Source organism: Narcine bancroftii, chromosome 8 (assembly GCF_036971445.1).
Source record: "Narcine bancroftii isolate sNarBan1 chromosome 8, sNarBan1.hap1, whole genome shotgun sequence".
In the NCBI taxonomy this organism is placed as follows: domain Eukaryota; kingdom Metazoa; phylum Chordata; class Chondrichthyes; order Torpediniformes; family Narcinidae; genus Narcine; species Narcine bancroftii.
This window is the reverse complement of record NC_091476.1, coordinates 14,548,314-14,569,912: the sequence shown is the minus strand read 5'-3', so window position 1 is coordinate 14,569,912 and position 21,599 is coordinate 14,548,314. Positions and strand designations below refer to the sequence as shown.

General features: G+C 37.7%; 1 long non-coding RNA gene across 1 annotated transcript in view; it reads right to left on the bottom strand.

Annotated features, from left to right (window-relative positions):
* Window positions 1–3,369: 3,369 nt before the first annotated feature.
* Window positions 3,370–21,599, bottom strand: part of LOC138741667 (uncharacterized) — a 56,509-nt gene continuing 38,279 nt past the window's right edge. Inside the window, exon 3 of the long non-coding RNA XR_011343649.1 lies at window positions 3,370–3,714. This is a non-coding gene — a long non-coding RNA (uncharacterized lncRNA). The remainder of the gene's footprint in view (window positions 3,715–21,599) is intronic.

Sequence of the window (21,599 nt, the reverse complement as noted above, 5' to 3'; positions counted from 1 at the left end):
GTATTGTTACACAAATCCCAGTGGCACATTATTCTTAAAGCAAATATCTAAGGTAAAGTGTTTGGAAAAAATCAATTACAGAAAATCTATCATATTTTATCAAAAAAATTTAAAGTATATTTGGCCAATTCTATTAACTCTTGTCATTTTGAGCTTAATTAGAATCAACTTATTGGCTTCAGAAAGACGTATGAATAATAAAATCTGTATTGGTTGATTAAACTGATGCTGAGTGCATCCACAAAAGCACCAATGTACTTTGATGTTGAGAAGAAAATGTCGACTTTCAATTCAGAATCTTCATAGATATTTTGAATAAGTTAGCCTTTAAATTCTGAAGAACTCATCATTTACATAAATTTACTTGAGTAGGCTTAGTCTTCCATTTGTTAACTAATTGTGCAGCTTCACATTTTTCACCATATTTTCAATTTGTCCATCAAAATTGATTTCCAAGGTTTTTTAAAAACATTTCTGTCTTTGGATACAATCTGCTGATGTTACATCCTGTAAAGCAATCCATTTAATATAAGAATATAAACATTGAATACAGGATGGACAATTCAGTCCTGTGCTTGCCCCAACGTGCAAGTATGACACAGCTGAGCTTTTATTTCAGTGTAATTTCCAACACTAACCACACGTGACTTGATTCCCCTCAACAACTCAAAAGTCATTTAAACCAGGAGAATGCAGACGCTGGGGAATTCAGCTGGTCACGCAGCATCCATAAAAAGCAAAAGGCAGGTCAATGTTTCGGGCCTGAGCCCTTCATCAGGAATAATTCCAGATAAAGGTATCCAGCCTAAAATGTAAACTGCCTATTGCTTTAAATTGGTGCTGTATGACCTACTGAGTACCTCCCGCACTTTTGCATATTGTCAAGGTCTGTTGATATCAGTCACAGTTCTCTTGGGTAGAGATTGTCAAAGATTAATGTCTTCTTCTCTTTGGCTTGGCTTCGCGGACGAAGATTTATGGAGGGGGTAAAAAGTCCACGTCAGCTGCAGGCTCGTTTGTGGCTGACAAGTCCGATGCGGGACAGGCAGACACGATTGCAACGGTTGCAGGGGAAAATTGGTGGGTTGGGGTTGGGTGTTGGGTTTTTCCTCCTTTGCCTTTTGTCAGTGAGGTAGGCTCTGCGGTCTTCTTCAAAGGAGGTTGCTGCCCGCCAAACTGTGAGGCGCCAAGATGCACGGTTTGAGGCGATATCAGCCCACTGGCGGTGGTCAATGTGGCAGGCACCAAGAGATTTCTTTAGGCAGTCCTTGTACCTTTTCTTTGGTGCACCTCTGTCACGGTGGCCAGTGGAGAGCTCGCCATATAACACGATCTTGGGAAGGCGATGGTCCTCCATTCTGGAGACGTGACCCATCCAGCGCAGCTGGATCTTCAGCAGTGTGGACTCGATGCTGTCGACCTCTGCCATCTCGAGTACTTCGACGTTAGGGATGTAAGATTAATGTGTTTCTACAATAAAACAATGTTTCTCCATATTCTAGTCTTGAATAGCTGATTTGCTATTTGGAGAGCCTTTCCCCTGGTTCTGCACCCCTCAGCCAGAAGAAATGTTAACATTTTGCATTTGCCTGTTAGGTTCCACATGAGTATTTTAAGTTTCAATAATATCATCTCTCATTCTAAAATCTGAAGAATATAGGCTCAGGGCCGATCCAGAACTTTAGCTGACAATTTTGATCCATGGATGCTGGAGTTCCTCCAGCTTTGACTGCTAAAGATTCCAACATTGACAGTTTTTTTTTGTGCTCATTTTGAGGTTTCGTCTGCTTAATCTCTCGTTTCTGACACCCCAGTGAACTTGCATTGCGTTCTCTACATTATCAGTATGGGTAGAGGACAAAAGGGCTGCACAAGTTTTCGGATTGAACCTCACTCGGGCTTTCACCTGGAGCAAGACGTGTAGTGTTTCAAAGCAGTACATGGTGGATAATGCAACAAAACCAATGTCTTCCTCATTTCCCAATGCTGTTGCTCAAACCGTGCAGGCATCCCTCTGCTACCTGAGCCAATTGCTGAAGAGACAGAGATACTTGTCACCTCCGGCCACCTTAGATCTTTTTGAAAGTCAGACTCAGCTCTCACTGAATAACTGGAGGATAACAAAATATGTGGAGCTGTACCCATGCTCAAAAAAAAACACTGCCTTCAGAACAGAAAACTGGCAGATAAAATGATATTTTTGCTTAAATTTTTAATGAATAAACTGTAGTAAACAGGTTATTAGCCAAGCAGGAACATTCTATGTACCTAATATAAGCCATTAAAGATTTCAATCATCATTTTATGGAAATGAGAAATTCATTTCTGACCTCATTATTCCTTTATAGAAACATAAGTATCAGAGTTAAGAAACAGTTATGCAACATGGAAATGAGCCCTTCGCCCAATTCAGCCTGAACTGGTCCCATGAATCTGTTCTAACATCTTAACATTTTAATTCTAATTATTCTACCATTTTCTCTGGAGACACTAACCTCCCTGTGTAAAGACTTGAACAGGTCCTGTTGAAGTAAATTCTGGATAGAGGATACAGTGAAACAACAGACCCCATATCAACAGGTCAACATTATTTTATCACTTCATGAAGTAATCAGACACTTTCTTCTCTGCTGTTTGCTCTGTCCTGCAATGTGAAAGTGGGCATGATTCTGTGGCCCCATTGGCATCAGGACCCATGATCGTTGAAGTGAAGATCACCAAATTAAATTTGGTAAGAGGAGCTCCATATTCTACAATCGGCCACAGAATCACAGTGGTCAGTTTCAATGTGCATATAAGGAGGATAATTCTGCCCCAATTAGGGTGGGGATCTATGCATTTTGGTGATGGATATTTCGGAATGGAAGCATTTATATTGTCAGTCTCAAGGGCAACTTATGTTCATCTCCATTTTGAGAATATCACCATCTCAGTAATTGAAAATGAACTCTGATTGAATTTTTATATGTGCTCTTTTGCCGATGCACAAGGTATTAGAGACCATATTTTGGTTGGTTCATGGAGGTTAATGTTAATTTTAATTCCAGCTGAAATTCTCTTTACAATTCAATAAAATGATAAGGATAGTTACACAAAACAGATAAAATATTCACTATATCATATCCATAATTCATATTCCAAGTACTATATATTTTGTATAAAAGAGAGCTAATACCAAAAAGTATAAAGAAAAAAAGAGAAAAAAGGAACAAAACCCCTGCCTAACAGCATTGCCACATACTATATGTGATTAGTAATAAAAGAAAAACTAAGGCAGAAAAATGTGTGAAAATGGAGTCAGACAATTTAATTTCATTGATAAAGTTAGAAAGTGAGTCATAAATGACTCCCATAAAATCTGAAATCTTATATCTTGCTTATTAATTGAATAACAAATCTTTTCAATTTTCAAACCAGACATGATGTCATGCAACCACTGATCATGAGTAGGTGGGGCAACATCCTTCCATTTAAGTAAAATCGCATGCCTCGCCAAAAGAGAGGCAAAAGAGTTAGCATGACTCTGAACCAAAGATAAAGAAGAATCATTCCCTCTCACTGTTCAAAGAGGGCCACCAAAGAGTTTGGTATTAAATCTAAATTAAAATTTTTTGACAAAGTATGGAAAACCTCTCTCCAGTATTTTTCCAGAAGAGAACATATGAATTAATGATGTTTCTCTGCTCTTACACCTGTCACATCAGGGACTCGTATCTGTGGAAAAATGAGACAGTTTAGCCATAGACACAAGTGCTCCATGTACCACTTTAAAGTGTAATAAACTACGATGAACACATTAACCAACTGAAGAATTATGTCCCAGTCTGACATAGTCAAATTTAAATCTTGTTCTCAAGCATTTTTAATATTGGCTAACAAAGTCCGACTTCAACATAACAATTTCTCATAAATAACAGATATTAATCCTTTACGAGAAGACATTAAACTATAAAATTCATCTTCAAAATTTGATTCGGACTCTCTTTGGAAATCAGATAGTTGTGATTCAAGAAAATGCTGGGCTTGTAAATATCTAAAAAATTGAGATTTGGGCAGGTTAAATATCGCAGATAGCTGCTCAAATGATGCAAAATATCCATCAATGGACATATCCTTAAAAGTATGAAAACCCTCTCTATACCATTTCTGAAAAATAGCATCATGTAAAGAAGGTTGAAAAAAAGTTATTGGATACATTAGGGCTTGAAAGAGAAATTATAAAATGCAAAATGTTTTCTCAACTGTTCCCAAATTCTCATAAAATATTTAACCATTTGACTATCTATTAATTTAGTTGAAAATGGAAATGAAGAGCTAAGAAGTGCAAAATTAGAAAAGTTTTGGCAGGAATACAGCTCCATTGATACCCATAATGGGAAGCCAGAATGATTATGAAAATGGGTCCAAAATGTAAGACTTTGTATATTGACTGCCCAGTAGTAAAATCTAGAGTTGGGTAGAGCCATCTGTGGAAGAACTTTATTAAGGTGAGGTTGCTTACCCTTCTATTTGTAAGACAATCTAGCAAAGTCAAGTAAGTCAAAAAGTGATTTAGGAAAAAAAAATTGGAACAGATTGAAAAATATATAAAGATTTAGGTAAAATATTAATTTTAATAGAATTTGTATGGCCAACTAAAGTTGTAGTCAAAGGTGACCATTGGGTCAAAGAATGCTTTACTTGCTTTAAGCGTAATAAAATAATTCTCCTTAAAAAGATGTTTTTAAGATACTTTGTAATTGTATTACCAAGATGGGAAAATTGACTTTTAACAATCTTAAAAGGATAACTGTCATACAATGCCGCAGAATATTCAATGGAAGTAGTTCACTTTTATGCACATTCAATTTGTATCCTGAAAATGTATTGGATTATGAAAATAATGACATCATATGGGGGAGGGAGGCAACTGGATCTGAGATGAAGAGCAAAAGACTTGTGTTTCATCCCTTTCCTCGGTATCCCCGAAATCTCCTTGCACTCACAAAATGCAATTGCCAATGGTTCAGTCACCAGATCAAATATAAAGGACTTAACAGTCATCCCTGACAAGTGCAACATTGCAGATTGAAAGGCTGTGAATTGCTGTAAATTAGTAAGAATTGTGGTGGATGGCGGTAAATTCAATAATTTAACCCATGTAATAAAATCAGAACCAAAATTAAAATTTTCAAGGGTTGTAAATAGATAATGCCCATTTTATCGGATCAAAATATTTTTCTCCATCCAATGAAAGAATGCACTCAGGAGTTTCCCATAGGGCAAATACATATTGATTAAACAACATGTATTAAAATATGAATATTGCTTTTTAATAAACCCCATCAGATCTTCAGAAATAACATTGTAAAATGCTTTCCATCCTATTGGCTAAAATTTTAGCATCAACATTCATTAAAGAAATTGGTATACAGGGAGAATAGTTGGTTGCATCTTTACCTTTCTTCAAAATTAAAGATATGCAAGCCTCATTGAATCTGGAAGCCTACCCTGTTTAAATGAATCTGCAAACATCACATTCAAGTGAGGTGTAAGCAATTGAGAAAATAATTTTAAAAACTCCAAAGGAAATCCATTGGGCCCAGGGGCCTTTCCAGATTGTATTGATGAAATAGCAACCTTTATTTCCTCTTGCATGATAGATTCATTCAGTCTAATTCGAAATCTGAAGAAATCTAATGGATATTCAATCTGTCTAAAAATTTTATTCATCAAATTTCTATCATTCTTATATTCAGAAGAGTATAATTTAGAGAACATTTTTTTAAATGTATTGCCTATCTCAGAATTATATGAAGTTATACCATTATTTTTATGAACCAAAAACTTACCAGATTTATCACCATGAATGTAAAATTGACTTTTAGATTTCAAAAGTTGGCATTCGACTGTAAATGTTGAGGGAAGATCAAATTTAGTTTCAAGTTTAATCCATGTTTTGTAAACATCTGTGTTTTTAGTTTGAGCGCATTGTTGATCTTCCTGTTTAATTTGTTTAATTAACTTAAATCTTTCTTGATTAGTCTTCCTTCTTTGTTAACAGTATACAAAATTATTTTTCCCCCAAGAAAAGCCTTCACCGTATCCCATATCACTAAACTGGAGGTCTCCAAGGAAAGATTGGTATCAAAAAGAAAGCTGTATGTTCTTCCATACATTTAACAAAGTCCTTATCTGATAATGATGCTGAATGAAAGTGCCGGTGTCTGAGTAAAATTAGGAAGAATCATGACATTGGAACAGGGACATGATCAGATATTTACAATACTGTGAGATTCACAAAAATGAGTTAATGGAATTAAATGGGTAGCAATAACAAACATAATTAATATTCAAGTAAGTGTGATGAACTTGGGAAAAGAAAGTATACTGTCTATTAACAAGATAAAAAAATGTCAGCCCATTAAATGCCATAATCCACACATGTCAAACTCAGGCCCGCGGGCCAAATTTGGCCCATGATATAATTATATTTGGCCCGCAAGATCATAACAAATATGTATTAGAGGTGGCCCGCTGGCCGCCGCGCCAGTATAGCACGTGCACAGCTAAAACTACAAATCCTAGAACGCTGGCCCATCAGCCCACTAATCGCCCCCACCTCCTCTGTTTACTTACATTAGCATCTGCGACCTGTCGCCTAACTCGCATGTAGTAAACCCCTGAAGAAAAATGGCCAAACGAAAGACAGAAAACAGGACCTTTCAAGACAGGTGTGAGGCAGACTATATGTTCATCATTTTAAAAGACAAACCTGTTTGTCTTGTGTGTGGAGCCAGCGTGTCTGTAGTTAAAGAATATAACATACGACGACACTATGAGACGAAACACCAGGACAGGTATAAGGATCTGAACGAGAAGCAAAAGCTCCAGAAGGTGGAGGAGATTAAAAGAAGTCTGGTTTTACAGCAAACTTTATTTTATATTTTATTTCTCATTTGTTAATGCTTCTTCTGGAAAGAATTTAACCAAAACTATTATTAAACATTTATTTTAATAAGAAAAAGTTTAAAATGTATGTTGAAAAAAGATAAAACATGCAGATGTTGTTGAAAATTTTCAATAAATATTTAGTTTGGCCCAGACTTAGTCCAAGTTTTTAAACTTGGCCCGCTGTGAATTTGAGTTTGACACCCCTGCCATAATCTAATGGAAAAGAGTATATTAATGAGGCAGATTTGTTCAATGTAGCCAGGTTAATAGGTAAATGATCTAGGATAGGATCCACCTAACGGTTGAAATCCCTGCCTAAAAAGAAGTGAATATAAACTTAAATCCAACAAGGAAGTTAAAGAAAAATTAAACCCACCCCCCACCCCCGAGATCATCAACATTGGGAGCAGAAACATTTGCGAAAACAGTCATTTCACTGTGTGATTTACCTGAAACAATAAAATAAACTATTAGAATCCAAAACATATTAAAAGGAATATTTTGATTAATAAAAATCAATACCCCTTTAGATTTAACTTGAAAGGAGGAATGATATTGCTGCCCTTTCCACCACGACATCAAGTGCGAAACATCACTGCCACGTATATGTGCCTCTTGTAAAAAAAAAATATAATGACAGCTTTAAATTGTTTTAACTGTGAAGCCACTTTTCTTTGCTTTACTGGATAATTTAGGTCTTTTACATTCCAACTCGGTAAGTTAATAGGATTAGCCATGGTCACTCCGTTATAATAAATAAACACTAATAGTAAACTCATTTCAGAGATTCCATTGCAAATGTTCAGAGCTGAGTTCATGTAGCATGAACAATGATCTCCTGCCTGAAGATGGCCTTATTAAAGCAGAGAGTACAACTCCATAAACTGGAACAAAAAAAAAATAACATTAAAGCACCATGGCAATGCAGAAGATCCATGAATGCACCTCTTTTCTTCTCCTGTCCCACCCAACTAAGGATGTTGAATAGACCAACAGCATGCTACTTAATTTTGGAAACCCACTATCTTCCAGTAGAGATTAGATGTTCCTGCTCTAAAGCAAAATATTAAATATTACCCCTCTAACTGTTCCTTTCAGACCAATAAGAAGCCGTGTTTAGTCTAAATCTCAATACGCATCAAAAAAGATTAAAGACTTCTCATAAAGTTTTTTAAAAATGTTTCAAGATGTGAAAAAAACTATTCTGTTTTGATAGAACAATTTTAACCGTAAATACAATCAAAGTGTGTTGAATTTTTTTCCTTCAGCCACTCCAAATTAAATCTGATCACAATGTCAATGATTTGCCTGTGAAAGCCAAAAAAACAAATGAATGAACCTTTATCATATTGAAAATTAATCCTTGGTTCAAAACAGCCATTCAACAGAAAGAAAAGAGAGAATGTTGTCCAGGAATTGGAGCAGGAAGTTAACAAATGTACTCCTGAGCATCGTCGACTGAACCAAACCGTTTCTTGCAACCGCTGGGAAGAGAAATTTGAAGACGTGATGGGAAATGCAGTGAAGGCTTATACAACTCTGACACAACTTCCCTATAGACGGCCCACTGCTTCATGACTTCGAGGTTAATCTTCCATGATTCTGAATTGTTTGCCATTCTATTATGTACCTTTATGATGGGCTTCAAGAATCAGTATTTCCTTTGTTTTACAGCGATGAAACACCTCATGTTGCTTTTGCCCAGATTTAGGCTTAGGCAATAATGTCAAACTCTGATGGAGTTGGAAGCATCGTGTCTCCAAATACCATTACCAACAACTCAAAGAAAAATTTAATAAGTGTACCAGTTTCGGTATCTTCAGCCAAGCCTGTAATATGCAGGTTCTGTCACCTATTTCAACTTTCCAAATCAATAATTCTTGCAATTAGTCTCTCATTGCCTTCCAGGTGGCAGACCCAGTTATTCAGATCCTTTAAAGTAGATTCTAGTGAGGTCAAACTTTCATCTTGTTCTTCTGTAGAATGACATACTACTAGAACTGACGTGCATGTCAATTTTCCAGTGCCAAAGCCTATCATCTAGATGTGTAAATACTGCATCAATAAATTATTTGATTCGTTCAATCCTTCTCTATATGGAAAATCAAAGGTTATTATTTATTTTGCAAATTTATTTAATAAAGGTTGTTTAATGTCTTTTGGACAGTTGACAAGTGAATATGATTTGCCAAATAGTCAATTTTTTAGATATTTACAGATTAGAATTTAAAAAAAAATACCATATTACCAGACATTCCATTTGTTTATCCATCAGATCTAGTTGATAATATTTTTCAATTAAATCTTTTTCAGAATGGATTAATTAGAATTATATATGATAGATAATTGAAATTACATCCAGTACTTCACGATAAGATTAAAAAGGCTTGGGAATTGGAACTTTCAAAACCCTTATCGGAGGATCTATGCGACAAGATTCTTAAACTGGTGAATACATCTTCAATATGTGCCCAATATTCAATAATCCAATTCAGAGTAATGCATTGTGTTCACATGTCCAAAGATGAGATGGCTTGTATCTTCTCTAATATTAACCCTACTTGTGACAGATGCAAATCTGATATTACTATGTGAACACAAATGTTTTGGTCTTGTCCGTCCTTAGGAATCGATTGGAAATAAATTTTAATATATTTTCAACTGTATTTCAGGTAGAGCAATGACCCAATCCAGTAACTGCTTTTTTTTGTGGTTTATGAACCAGACGTACGGAATTTTTCTGTACCTGTGCAATGGGTTGTAGCTCTCTCTCTCTTGTTGGCTAGAAGAACCGTTTTATTAAAATGGAAAGACTTTAGCTCTCCAACACTGTTTCAATGTCCTGTTGAAGTTTAGAAGATACATGGTGACCTTTTGTGTCTTATTTTCATTTGATGTAAATTCCTTTTAATATGATAGGATGAACTCACTCTTCCAGATGAGATATAGTCTTACCTTTGTTTTTTGATTCACAGTATGAATCAAAAGTTACAAAATATATGTAACCCTCAGGATAAGGTGCTCAGATTTTTTGGGGGGTAAGGTTTTTTTTAATAGAGTAGGTTAGGTGCAAATATTTTTGATGTCTTTTCTGTCTTCATCCAGTGCAGTGGAGGGGGACTAAATTCATACTGTTTGAAGTATTTTCAGTTTTGTTCCCTTTTCTTCATTATACTGTTGGAGGAGCCCTTAGTAATTGGGTTTGCCTATGGATTAGCTGAAGTTTCTTGTTTCTTTTGATTTTTTTTCTGCTTTTACTGATCTTTCCAGCTCTTGTATCCATTTCAAACAGAGAATATGCAATTGGATACCACTTTGAAAGTTTTATTTAAAAAAGTAAACAAGGAGAAATAGTATACTGAAGGTATGGAGCTGTGACAGAGACGTCGACTCCATATCACGCCCAAACCAGAACTTTTCCTTTTAAATCTGACCATTTCTCTTCCTTTGAGGAAAATGTCAAGTACTTTTTTTCTAAAAGTGGTGGATTTATAGTATGCATGAAATTATATGCAAACATTTGAGAAGAGGCAAGTATTGGTATATTTAATTTTTACTGGTCACTGAGGAAAGAATATTGATGAAGTAAATCATGAAAGCCTCTGGACACCATGGTTGATGTAAAAATGCAATGCTGGAGAAACTCAGCAGGTCAAACAATGTCCTTTATAGAGTAAAGATAAAGACACATAACCAATGTTTCGGACTTGAGCCCTTCATTAAGTCGAGAGAATTAATCCATGATGTAAATTTAAAGTAATTTTACCCATTGACCTGTTGATTCTACAATTTCAGCTCTACGGAGCACATCATTACATTTGCAGTAGGAATGTCATAAGCTTTGGATCCATGGGAAGAATGGAAGTAAAATGGAGTTTACTAATTCCTACAAAAGAGTCGGGGCAGGGCTGAAGTTTCTGACAAGAGGAATGTGAGGTAATTGGCATCCAGCAGCTGGAGGTCAGATTTGAAGGAAAGGGAAGAAGTGTATGATTGTGTCCAACTCAGATCATGTGAAATATTCTGTGGATTCTGAAGAACGGCAAGATTTCCAAGTGAGAACTTCATCCTGATTTTTCATAGTTCCCTGTACGAAGTCACTTGGCTCATCAGTTATTTGCTGGTTGTCAGATTATTCTAATCTCTTTCTTTCCCTCTTATTTCCCAGGAATCTATTTTCTCTCATGCTCATCAACTTTCCCTGATTCTTCTCCCACACACCTGCATTAAGGTCAATTTCAGTAACCTACTGGTGCTTCTACCTCCTCAGGGATTTGCAGAGGTTTGGCATGGCATCGGAAACATTCCAAATTTCTACAGATGTGTGGCCGAAAGTTTGCTCACCTGCTGCACCACACAGTTTGGAATGGGCACACCAATACCTTTGAGCTTAAAGCCCAGAAAAAAGTAATGGACACAGCCCAGGACATCACTGGCAAAAACCTTTCCCACCATCAAGAAAATCTACAGGGAATGCTGCCATCAGAGAGCAGTAGCAATCATTAAGGATCCTCACCACCCAGCACACTCTCTGTTCTCATTGGTACCATCAGAAAGAGATGTAGGTGCCACAAGACTTGCACCACCAGGTTCAGGAACAGTTGCCACCCCTCCACCATCAGATTCCTCAACAACAAACTCAATTAGGGTCTTATTTCGGTCTCTTACTTTTGCACTTTTTTTTCCCTCTTTGTATTAAATTCAGTTTGTTTAGATTTCTTTATTTGTTTACAAGTGTTTGTTGTGTACAGTTTATTTTGTACTACCATTAAAGTGGTAATTCTCCTCACCACAGGTAAAAGAATTTCGGAGTAGTATATGATGTCATGTATGTACATTGACAATAAATCTGGAATTTGAAATCATATCTTGCTGATTCAAGAGGAACCGGGACATCTGGAGAAATCTGGATGGTGGCAGGAGAACGTAAACTCCACACAGCCAGCACTCAGTATCAGGTTTGGGCCCAGGTCACTAGCGCTTTCGGCAACTGCACTAACTGCTGAAGCAATGTGCCACTATACCGATCTATTCTCAGAATGTCCCATGAAGCAGCTGTGATGGTACAGATTCTATCACTAATGTGTATATGTTCATATGTACAGATGGTAGTGTAGGATGACTGTGATTGGCTGAGAGTGTAGCCACACCTACTGGCAGGCCTTAAAGGATTGCTCCGAGCCAGACAAGGTAATTCTGGACTGGTCGACATACTTGTGATACGCTCCAGTCTTTTAGTTAATAAAAGCCTTGGTTTGGATCAACCAGTCTTTGGTTCTTTCGACGCGCATTACAGCAGCTCCACCTGATACCGTAATATCTAAAGGAAAATGTGTTACTTACTTCCTTAGGATAAAAAGGAATGTTTTTCACCAAAAAAAACCCACCCTAAAGTAGCTATCCTTGAAAAAGAACATGAATTTTTTTAAAAAAAACCAATGTAATTAACATCTTGCAAGCAAGATAAGAGGCTTCTCCTTTTGACAGGTGAGAAATATTTAAGCAACAGGAATCGGGAATGTTTTCGATACATAACATATATTAAACTTTTAAACCTCCTCAACTCTCAGTATATTGCCGTAAACGACCATGTCTAACAAAATAAGGAGTGCCTTTTCATATTTCTATTTGTGATTGATGATGTTGTATGCTTTAAGTCCCAAGATGGAATATTCAAGTATATTGAAGAGAATCTTAAAATATTGACAAGTGCAGTGAAATTGAAATATCAAAGTCATTCTGTTCATCAACTCAAGTGGCAACTGGCAATAGTGACTGCAAAAAAGTTAAAACTAATTGATTGAAGTGCATTTACTGACAAACCTCACATAACAGCCATAGAGGTTTATATTTTTATACATTATGTGTGTCAACAACAAAGAAAAATCCATTTTAAAGTTGGGCAAAATCATGCAAATGCCTTGCCATCTCAAGGTGAAGCTACTCTTGTTTGTTAAGCAATCTTCTCTTCATGAATGAATAAACATGAACAATTGGTTTATCAGCTCCTCTCCTATGCCCCACATTGCACATGAATGATTTGGAAATAATCTTTCTAGAATGCATCTTGACAGCAGCCATTATATACATTATGTCCCTTGAGAAATGGATCAATGTTAAAAGTAAAAATGCCATTTTGGGGGGGGGGGGGCAATTATGTAGTGCTGTATTTGTGGACGCATTGGGGAATACAAGAGAACTGAAAAGAGGAGTATGTGATGTTAGCTGTGCACGTAGAGCCAATGGATTTTTATTGCAAAGGAAACAAATAAAAGTAGCATATTTTTAAACCCAGGGCAGTATACAACAAATGCATAGTTTGCAGGAGGCAAAAATGCATGCAAGATTACAAATTACTGGATGTATAAAATGAAAAGAACTGGAAGGTAGCAATTTACTGAGTCACAATTGAAGGTAGAATGTCACACAGGTGATAAAAGTTGAAGAAAATTGGTAATTTTTCAAATGGTTTTTCAAAAAAAAAAATTCATAATGCCACATCAATAAAGAGATTCTCGATAAGTACATTCGGTAAGGATGCTGGATTAAAATGGTCTCTAGCTTTTATTCGGCTTGGATCATGGGGCATATTGTGCAGAGAACTGACGTAATGGGTCGGTTGAGATTGCGAACTTTGTTATTATCTTTCCTTGAGAAAATTAAGAAACATAGAAGAAAGTCAGTCAGATCAGCTTTCTCTTTTGCTCCATTTTTGATATCCATTCTCCTTTTCTTCTCAGTTTGCTGACCAAGATGATTGAATGTGAGCAAATATTTCCCTGAATATTCCAATTCAGGTTTATTGCCGCACACATCAAGGCACAGTGATCAAAATTGCTTTATGAGCAAGCCAATAGACATCTCAGGTAAAACAATTGAGCCACAACACAAAAGTGCAAGAGCGCAGAGTTACAAAGAATGATCAACCTAATTTTTCCATTTTGAGGTTAATTCTGAAGTCTAATAATGGCAGGAAAGGAATTGAGTGGGACATGATCTCATACTTGTGAAGCTTATTGATGGGAGGAAGTGACCAGGGTGGGATGAGTCTTTTCATTTTTTTTCATACCTTTTCCAAAGCATCCACATTCTTCCTGTAATGAGTCACCCAGAATTGCACACTGTATTCCAAGGATAGCCTAACTAAATCTTGATGAAACATGATCGGCTGCAGATGCTGTGATTGTCGTAAACACAATGAAATGCTGGAAGAACTCAGCTGGTCTTTTCAGCATCTAAAGGAGACATATCGCTGATATTTCCAGCCTAAGCCCTTCTTCAAGGAAATATCAGAAAAGGCAGAAACAGGATATATCAGAAAGTCTCAGAATTCAAACAACGGGGGAGGAATCCAGACCAACAAAAGGTGTGAATTGAATCTGATAAAGGAGAATTTATCATGTCTGTGCAAGAGGAGAGAGTACAGGAGAAGTGAGTGGGGGGTGGATTTATCAAAAGCCAAAAAAGTTGATATTAATGCTATCTGGTTGGAGGGTGCCCAGTCGGAAGATGAGGTGTTGTTCTCCCAATTTATGGGTGGTCTCAGTCTGGCAGTGCATGAGACTATGAACAGACATGTCGGCAAGGGAATGGAATGGAATGGACAATTGAAATGGGTGGCTACTGTTCCTTGTGCATCAGTGATTCATCTCCAGACATTTGATCCAAGTCCTATGTGCACATGAAACTGATCTTTTTGTATTTTCCTCACTATTTTGCAAAACTTTAAGATACAAATTATATCACCCTTGAGGAAAGGAGTGGATCATTGATGGTGATGCTATCCCAAGCCATACTCATCTTCCCAATCATTTTTTGTGCAACAACTGACCCAGATCTCTAGACAGCTTGTTGGCCCCTGTATGTGATTGACTATCAGGACTTTGGGGGAAAGGGAAGGGAGTCCTCCTTCAAAGCTGACAAGGGCTTCCTGCTCAGCTAATTAGAGCTTTTGAAGCTTATTAGAGATTCTAGCCCAATATATTTTCTTTCTTGAGGCAGCAAGGTAAATATTGAATTGTACCAAATTTTGAAGGCAGAGAACATCGTGCTGACTGTAAGATCACATCATGTTTGGTAATTCTGAAAGAGGAGGGTAGAATGCATTATTATTTGCCTTAAATCTTGCCAAATATGTTAAATTGTCATCCAGTACAAACAAAATTAAAATTGTCATGAAATAATGTAATCAAGGAGTAAAGAAAATACACAAGTTTGCTAACAAGTGGATAACGAGCATTCAGACATCTCTATCTTTGGGATCAGGTGGCTAATTAAGTTTGGTTCTTTAAATCTTTTTCTTTGGCTTGGCTTCGCAGACGAAGATTTATGGAGGGGTAATGTCCACGTCAGCTGCAGGCTCGTTTGTGGCTGACAAGTCCGATGCGGGACAGGCAGACATGGTTGCAGTGGTTGCAAGGGAAAATTGGTTGGTTGGGTGTTGGGTTTTTCCTCCTCTGCGGTCTTCTTCAAAGGAGGTTGCTGCCTACCGAACTGTGAGGCGCCAAGATGAACGGTTTGAGGCGCTATCAGCCCACTGACAGTGGTCAATGTGGCAGGCACCAAGAGCTTTCTTTAGGCAGTCCTTGTACCTCTTCTTTGGTGCACCTCTGTCTCGGTGGCCAGTGGAGAGCTCGCCATATAACATGATCTTGGGAAGGCGATGGTCCTCCATTCTGGAGACATGACCTACCCACCGCAGTTGGATCTTCAGCAGCATGGATTCGATGCTGTCGGCCTCTGCCATCTCGAGTACTTCGATGTTGGAGATGAAGTTGCTCGAATGAATGTTGAGGATGGAGCGGAGACAACGCTGGTGGAAGCGTTCTAGGAGCCGTAGGTGATGCCAGTAAAGGACCCATGATTCGGAGCCGAACAGGAGTGTGGGTATGACACCATTTCATCGGATGCAAGGATCGACAATGAGATAGACAACAGACTCGCCAAGGCAAATAGCGTCTTTGGAAGACTACACAAAAGAGTCTGGAAAAACAACCAACTGGTTCCTTCAATAGCACTTCAATAAATGCGTTGGATTGTGACAGTAAACCTTGCAATGTTCCTGTGACCAAGTAGCTGCAGCAGATATTGGAAACTGTATTCTACATTGGTGGAACATCAGTTAGAAGAAATTAAAATAGAAGTTTCCTGATTGTGAGTCAAAAATGTGTAGATAATTATTTTATGGTAAAGTGATTTTCAGTTAACTTGAAGTTAATACTTCTAGCAATTTGGTGATAGTATTAAAAGAAATTGGAAAGGTGGAGTGAAATTTCCATTTTAAAAATTACACATTCACTGGTCAAATGTTAATGATGGTATACTTTGATTGATCAACTTTAGAAACTTTGCTATAGCAAAAAAAAAAACAGGCTGGCCCTGTTCGGAACATGTACTCTCTGCAAGTACATCGGTTCACTGAACATTTTAATTACGCTGCTGGGACACACATGACTGAATCACATTGGTTTTAAATTTAAGATGCATACTTTGATTTTCAGAAAATTGATGGCACCTTTTTCTTTTCATGCAGTGCAGTGTACTAGTCCCAGTGTACTAGTCCCAGTGTACTAGTCCCAGTGTACTAGTCCCAGTGTACTAGTCCCAGTGTACTAGTCCCAGTGTACTAGTCCCAGTGTACTAGTCCCAGTGTACTAGTCCCAGTGTACTAGTCCCAGTGTACTAGTCCCAGTGTACTAGTCCCAGTGTACTAGTCCCAGTGTACTAGTCCCAGTGTACTAGTCCCAGTGTACTAGTCCCAGTGTACTAGTCCCAGTGTACTTGTCCCAGTGTACTAGTCCCAGTGTACTAGTCCCAGTGTACTAGTCCCAGTGTACTAGTCCCAGTGTACTAGTCCCAGTGTACTAGTCCCAGTGTACTAGTCCCAGTGTACTAGTCCCAGTGTACTAGTCCCAGTGTACTAGTCCCAGTGTACTAGTCCCAGTGTACTAGTCCCAGTGTACTAGTCCCAGTGTACTAGTCCCAGTGTACTAGTCCCAGTGTACTAGTCCCAGTGTACTAGTCCCAGTGTACTAGTCCCAGTGTACTAGTCCCAGTGTACTAGTCCCAGTGTACTAGTCCCAGTGTACTAGTCCCATTATTTTCTGCACTCGGTGAATGATTATTGCTGCTGTTAGTATAATGAATAGAAGCTCTGAACACAAGGCATGATCAAGAAACCGTAATCTTAAGCACGAACTACATTAGACTTGCCTATTCTCATCCCATGCTTTCCAAAGCAGTAACTGCAACTTGAAGCCAAAGAACCAATTTAACTTTCTTTTTGTCCATTCGATATTGCTCCTCTGACCACAAGCTATCCAACTGGACAATATATTTTCCCCTCTATTTAATAATAAAGTAAGAAATCTTAACCCAAGCATGTAATGCTAAACATGCAATGGGTTGATCATGATGTTACCTCATTACAATCCATTGGGTCCTGGTCTGACGGTGGTGCACAATCTGCATTTGGAGCAGGAGAACATCAGACTTAATGTCAGGATGGCAACATATGGGAAAAGGAAGTCCAGTCAGCAGGATGAGATTTGGTGGGAGGCAGATTGAGAATGGACAAAGACATTCAATATATGGCATTAAATTCATTTTTAATTTCACGGAGTGAATGGACTTATTGATCTAATTTCTTCATGAATGGCATAATTGTTTATGTATATTTTTTTGGCCAGTTTTCTCTTTTTTTCCTCCCTTGTGCAGCTATCTAAGCACTCCCCTCAAAACTGGACTCTTGGCAGCCACCACATTTAAGTACTAAAAGAACGATGTGTTCGACTATTAAAAATTTTGTGTTTTCTTCTTAAACTTTCATTTCTTTCCACCTGGAATTTGTCCCTTCAGACCTATTTCTTCGACCAAGTTTTTGGTCATACACCTTAATATCTGATTTTTGTGCTGATGTTTTGTAATGTTTCTATGGATCACTTTTAGAACATTTCTGATTCAATAGATCTACCATATGATTGGAAATTGTTGTTTCCTCTATTTCTCAATCAAAACTAATTTGACTCTAAATCATCCTCTTCTCTGTTCTTCCGTGCTTCCTCAATTCTCCCTTTCCTTAGTTAGGCTGAAAGCTGTAGGCCCTGTTGACCACTCAGTAACTAGTTGGGTCATCAGCCACATGACATTATATATGCCTCCGCCTATTTGTATCAAGTTAAACTTCATGTCTGGGAAGGAAATATTTAATGGCTTACATTATCTGATCACTGAACCTGGAAAGATGAATTACTTTCATTATTGTCTTCTCTTTTTAGAATTGCTTCAAATTTCTGGGAATGGGAAAATACCCAATGACTTTATTCATTTTCAGTGCAGAGCTACAGCTAATTGTTCAAACACATTTATGCTCTCAGTTGTAATTTCCTTCTCTGATAACCAATTACACATCTGCAACCTTCAGGGAATGAAATATATCCAATTTCCCTTGTCCTTTTTTTTGTAGTGTTCTGATCCTTGATGTTTGAGCTTTTCACCAAAATTGAGCAATTTGCATGAATTCATTTCATATTCCCACAAAACTTCAATTTGATTTGCTTAAACTTTTAATGAAATTCAGTGTTAATATTAAATAGGCAAAAATGATGGAAAGTGAGAGTGCAAAGAAAGCGCCTGAGAGGGGGAATGTAGCACAAAAAGTGACTAAAACTGGATACGACAGCCAATGTGGTTTAATCTGTCCCAATAAAGCTGTGAGAAAGATCTAAAGAGGGTGATAGTTGAATTTGAGTCCAGTTATTGACGGTGTGTGTTCTTGTGGGAGAACAAAGTTACCGTACTTTGCCCTATCTAGCCTATGCTAGCCCGCGGAGTAATCACATTCACTGGCACTGATTTTCCCTATAACCAATTTCCCCATACTGCAGGCAGTTCTTAGTTCACTTAAGCACAGGTGACAATTTACAGTGGCCATCTTGCTTGTCTTTGGCATGTGGGAGAAAATGGAGCGCCAAGGAAAACTCTCACAATTACAGAGGGAAGGTACAAATCCCAGTTAAAAGGAACCAGGGTGAGGATTGAATCTGGGTCTGTCAGGCAGTAGCTCCACTAACTGCACTACTAGGGGCATTACTATAGGGCAAAATTGCAATGCAATTTCTTGTAATAACCCAGAGACAGCACGTTTAATGTAGCAGTTAGCGCAAAGCTGTTAAAAATGCCGGTGATCGGGATCGGGGTTCGAATCCCATGCTGATTGTAAGGAGTCTGCACATTCTCCCTGTCTCCTGGTTTCCTCCCACTGTTCAAAAATGTTCCAGTGGGTGTAGGTTAATTGGATGGGCCTTTTTGTTACTATGTTGTAAGTCTAAATTTAAAAAAAACATTTAATCTTCCTTTCATAATCACAGTTCATTGGACAAGTTGAAAGCAAGGATAATGCAGTTGTTTCACTTTGGCTCACCCCTCCCCACTCTCCCATCTACCCATTTGAGTATACTTACAATGTTATGATACAAAGGGCTTTGCTAGCTGGCCTGAAGCATCACAGATAAGAATGCTACGCTCGCAGCTGCATAAGGACCTCAGGCAGTGCACAGAGAAAGCTCTGCCGCTGGAATTGCTTTGAAAGCTTTTACTCCTGGCAAAGTTCCTCTTCCCCTGTGGCCAACCATAAAAGCCATGAGCACAATTTAATAGAATTTTTAAAATTTGTCTGACAGAAACTTTTAAAAGTGTCTCAAATGGAAAGAATTATTTTTTTTAAAAAGTCCATTCAAATCCTGATCCTCCCTGCCAACTGCAGAGATGTCAGCTTGTCTGGCCCTTTGAAATCACAGGTACTAAATATTGAGGGTGGGGGAGACAGAGACATTGGGCAGTGAGTCCCAGATGCAAACTTGTCCAGCCTTTATGGAAAAAAAAGATCCATTGCTATTTTATCTCTTTGCTAAAATTTTATCAAAGATATTGCCGGGACCTGGGGAACTGAGTTGTACGGAAAGGTTGCATATGGTACAACATTGATTTTGGGTTTAAAATTGGAGAAGTCCTACTTGCATTTATTTGACTGGCTTTAGCAGTGGCTAGGAATTGTATTGCAATTACTTGTAAAAAATGAAATTGAGATGAATATCCAGAGATGGCATGCTGAGTTGTGATTCTGTATTCCATTGGAAAAGATGGCTTATAACTTATATAATTCCTTTTTATTATTAAGATGGGGAACCCTATATGAAACATATGGGCTTAGTAATGTAATAAGGTTTATTTTTCTTCCCAGAAAGAGAGGGCACCCAACATAACAATAAGTAAATGACCATACATATGTTAACTCCATTTTATTTTATTTGTGGTCGTTTTTAGGGGGGTAGGGGGGAATAAAAGGGAAAAAAGTTTTGTATATTTGTACTTCTTTACTTTATGTCTGTACACTTTATCTTTAATAAATATACAAAAAAAGTTGGGTGAGTCAAGAATGAGAGGTCATGGATTACGTGTGAAAAATGACATGTTTTTGAGGACCATTATGGGGAATTTCACTCAGAGCATGGGTGACTGTCAGTGGAAGTGGTGAATGCGGGTTTGATTTCAACATTTAAGAGAAATTTGGATAGGTATATGATTGGGAGGGGTGTAGTCAGTGCAGGTCGGTGGGACAAGGGTGGAGAAATAGTTTGGCATCCATTAGTTGGGCAGAAGAGCCAGTTTCAATACTGCATTATTCTATGGTTCTGTGGGTCTATGATACGTATGAAAAATCCCCACAACATGCATGATCTGGATAAAATGGTTTCTGTTAGTATAAAACTGCTTTTGGTCAACTGTTTTGTGCAGCTGATAGATGTTACTTTTGCTTGCTCAAATTATTTTGAACAGGTTCACTCTCTTCTAAGTAATTCCTCTGCAGCTACCAAATCTGCAGATAATCTGATGGCCTTATTCACACACACTTTTCACAAAGGGGTTCCTTACAAAATTTATCTAATATTGCACAATCAATAAACCTGGAACATTGCTTTATTTTGACGTTATGCACAACAAAGCTAGTTTAATGTCGCGACTAATCATCGTAGCTCAAGTTCAGTGCTATTTTTTTAAAGTCCATTTGTTAATTTGAAATTACGTCCGCTCTTTTGCACAATCTTTGGAAAAACAATACCTGGTGGAATTTGTTTCAGAGCGTTTAGAGGCAAGGGAAGGAAGCTGGTATCCCACCAATGAGAGGTCTGTCTACTTCAGACTTCTTTTGAGTATTTTTATTGTTTTCCCTCATTGATCATGAAATGTTGTCAGCATTTCAATAGACTAAATAGCTTTTCTCAATTATTCATAACTGCAAAATTCTCACCTTGAGCCCATCAGCTTCCGTGAAACACTGTTTTCGGGCTTAAACATCTTCAAAATTATTTGCTTCTCAACATGTACGGGAATAATTGCCGTTTATAGTATTTTCTAACATTAAATGAACTCTAATACTATATTTGTTTGTAGCTGTCTAGCGAGGTTTGATATTTCTCTAATTTTCCAAGTGAAAGGATCATAAAATTATCGTCAGACAGCTTTCCACACCTTGACTGTGTTCTCTCATTTTAGGTAGGTGTATAATGGAGAAGAGTTTCCAACTACCTTGTAATTCTGAACACCTCAATCAGATCCAGGCAACATGCTGGTAACTCCTCTCTGCACACTGTCCAGTGGAATAAGTG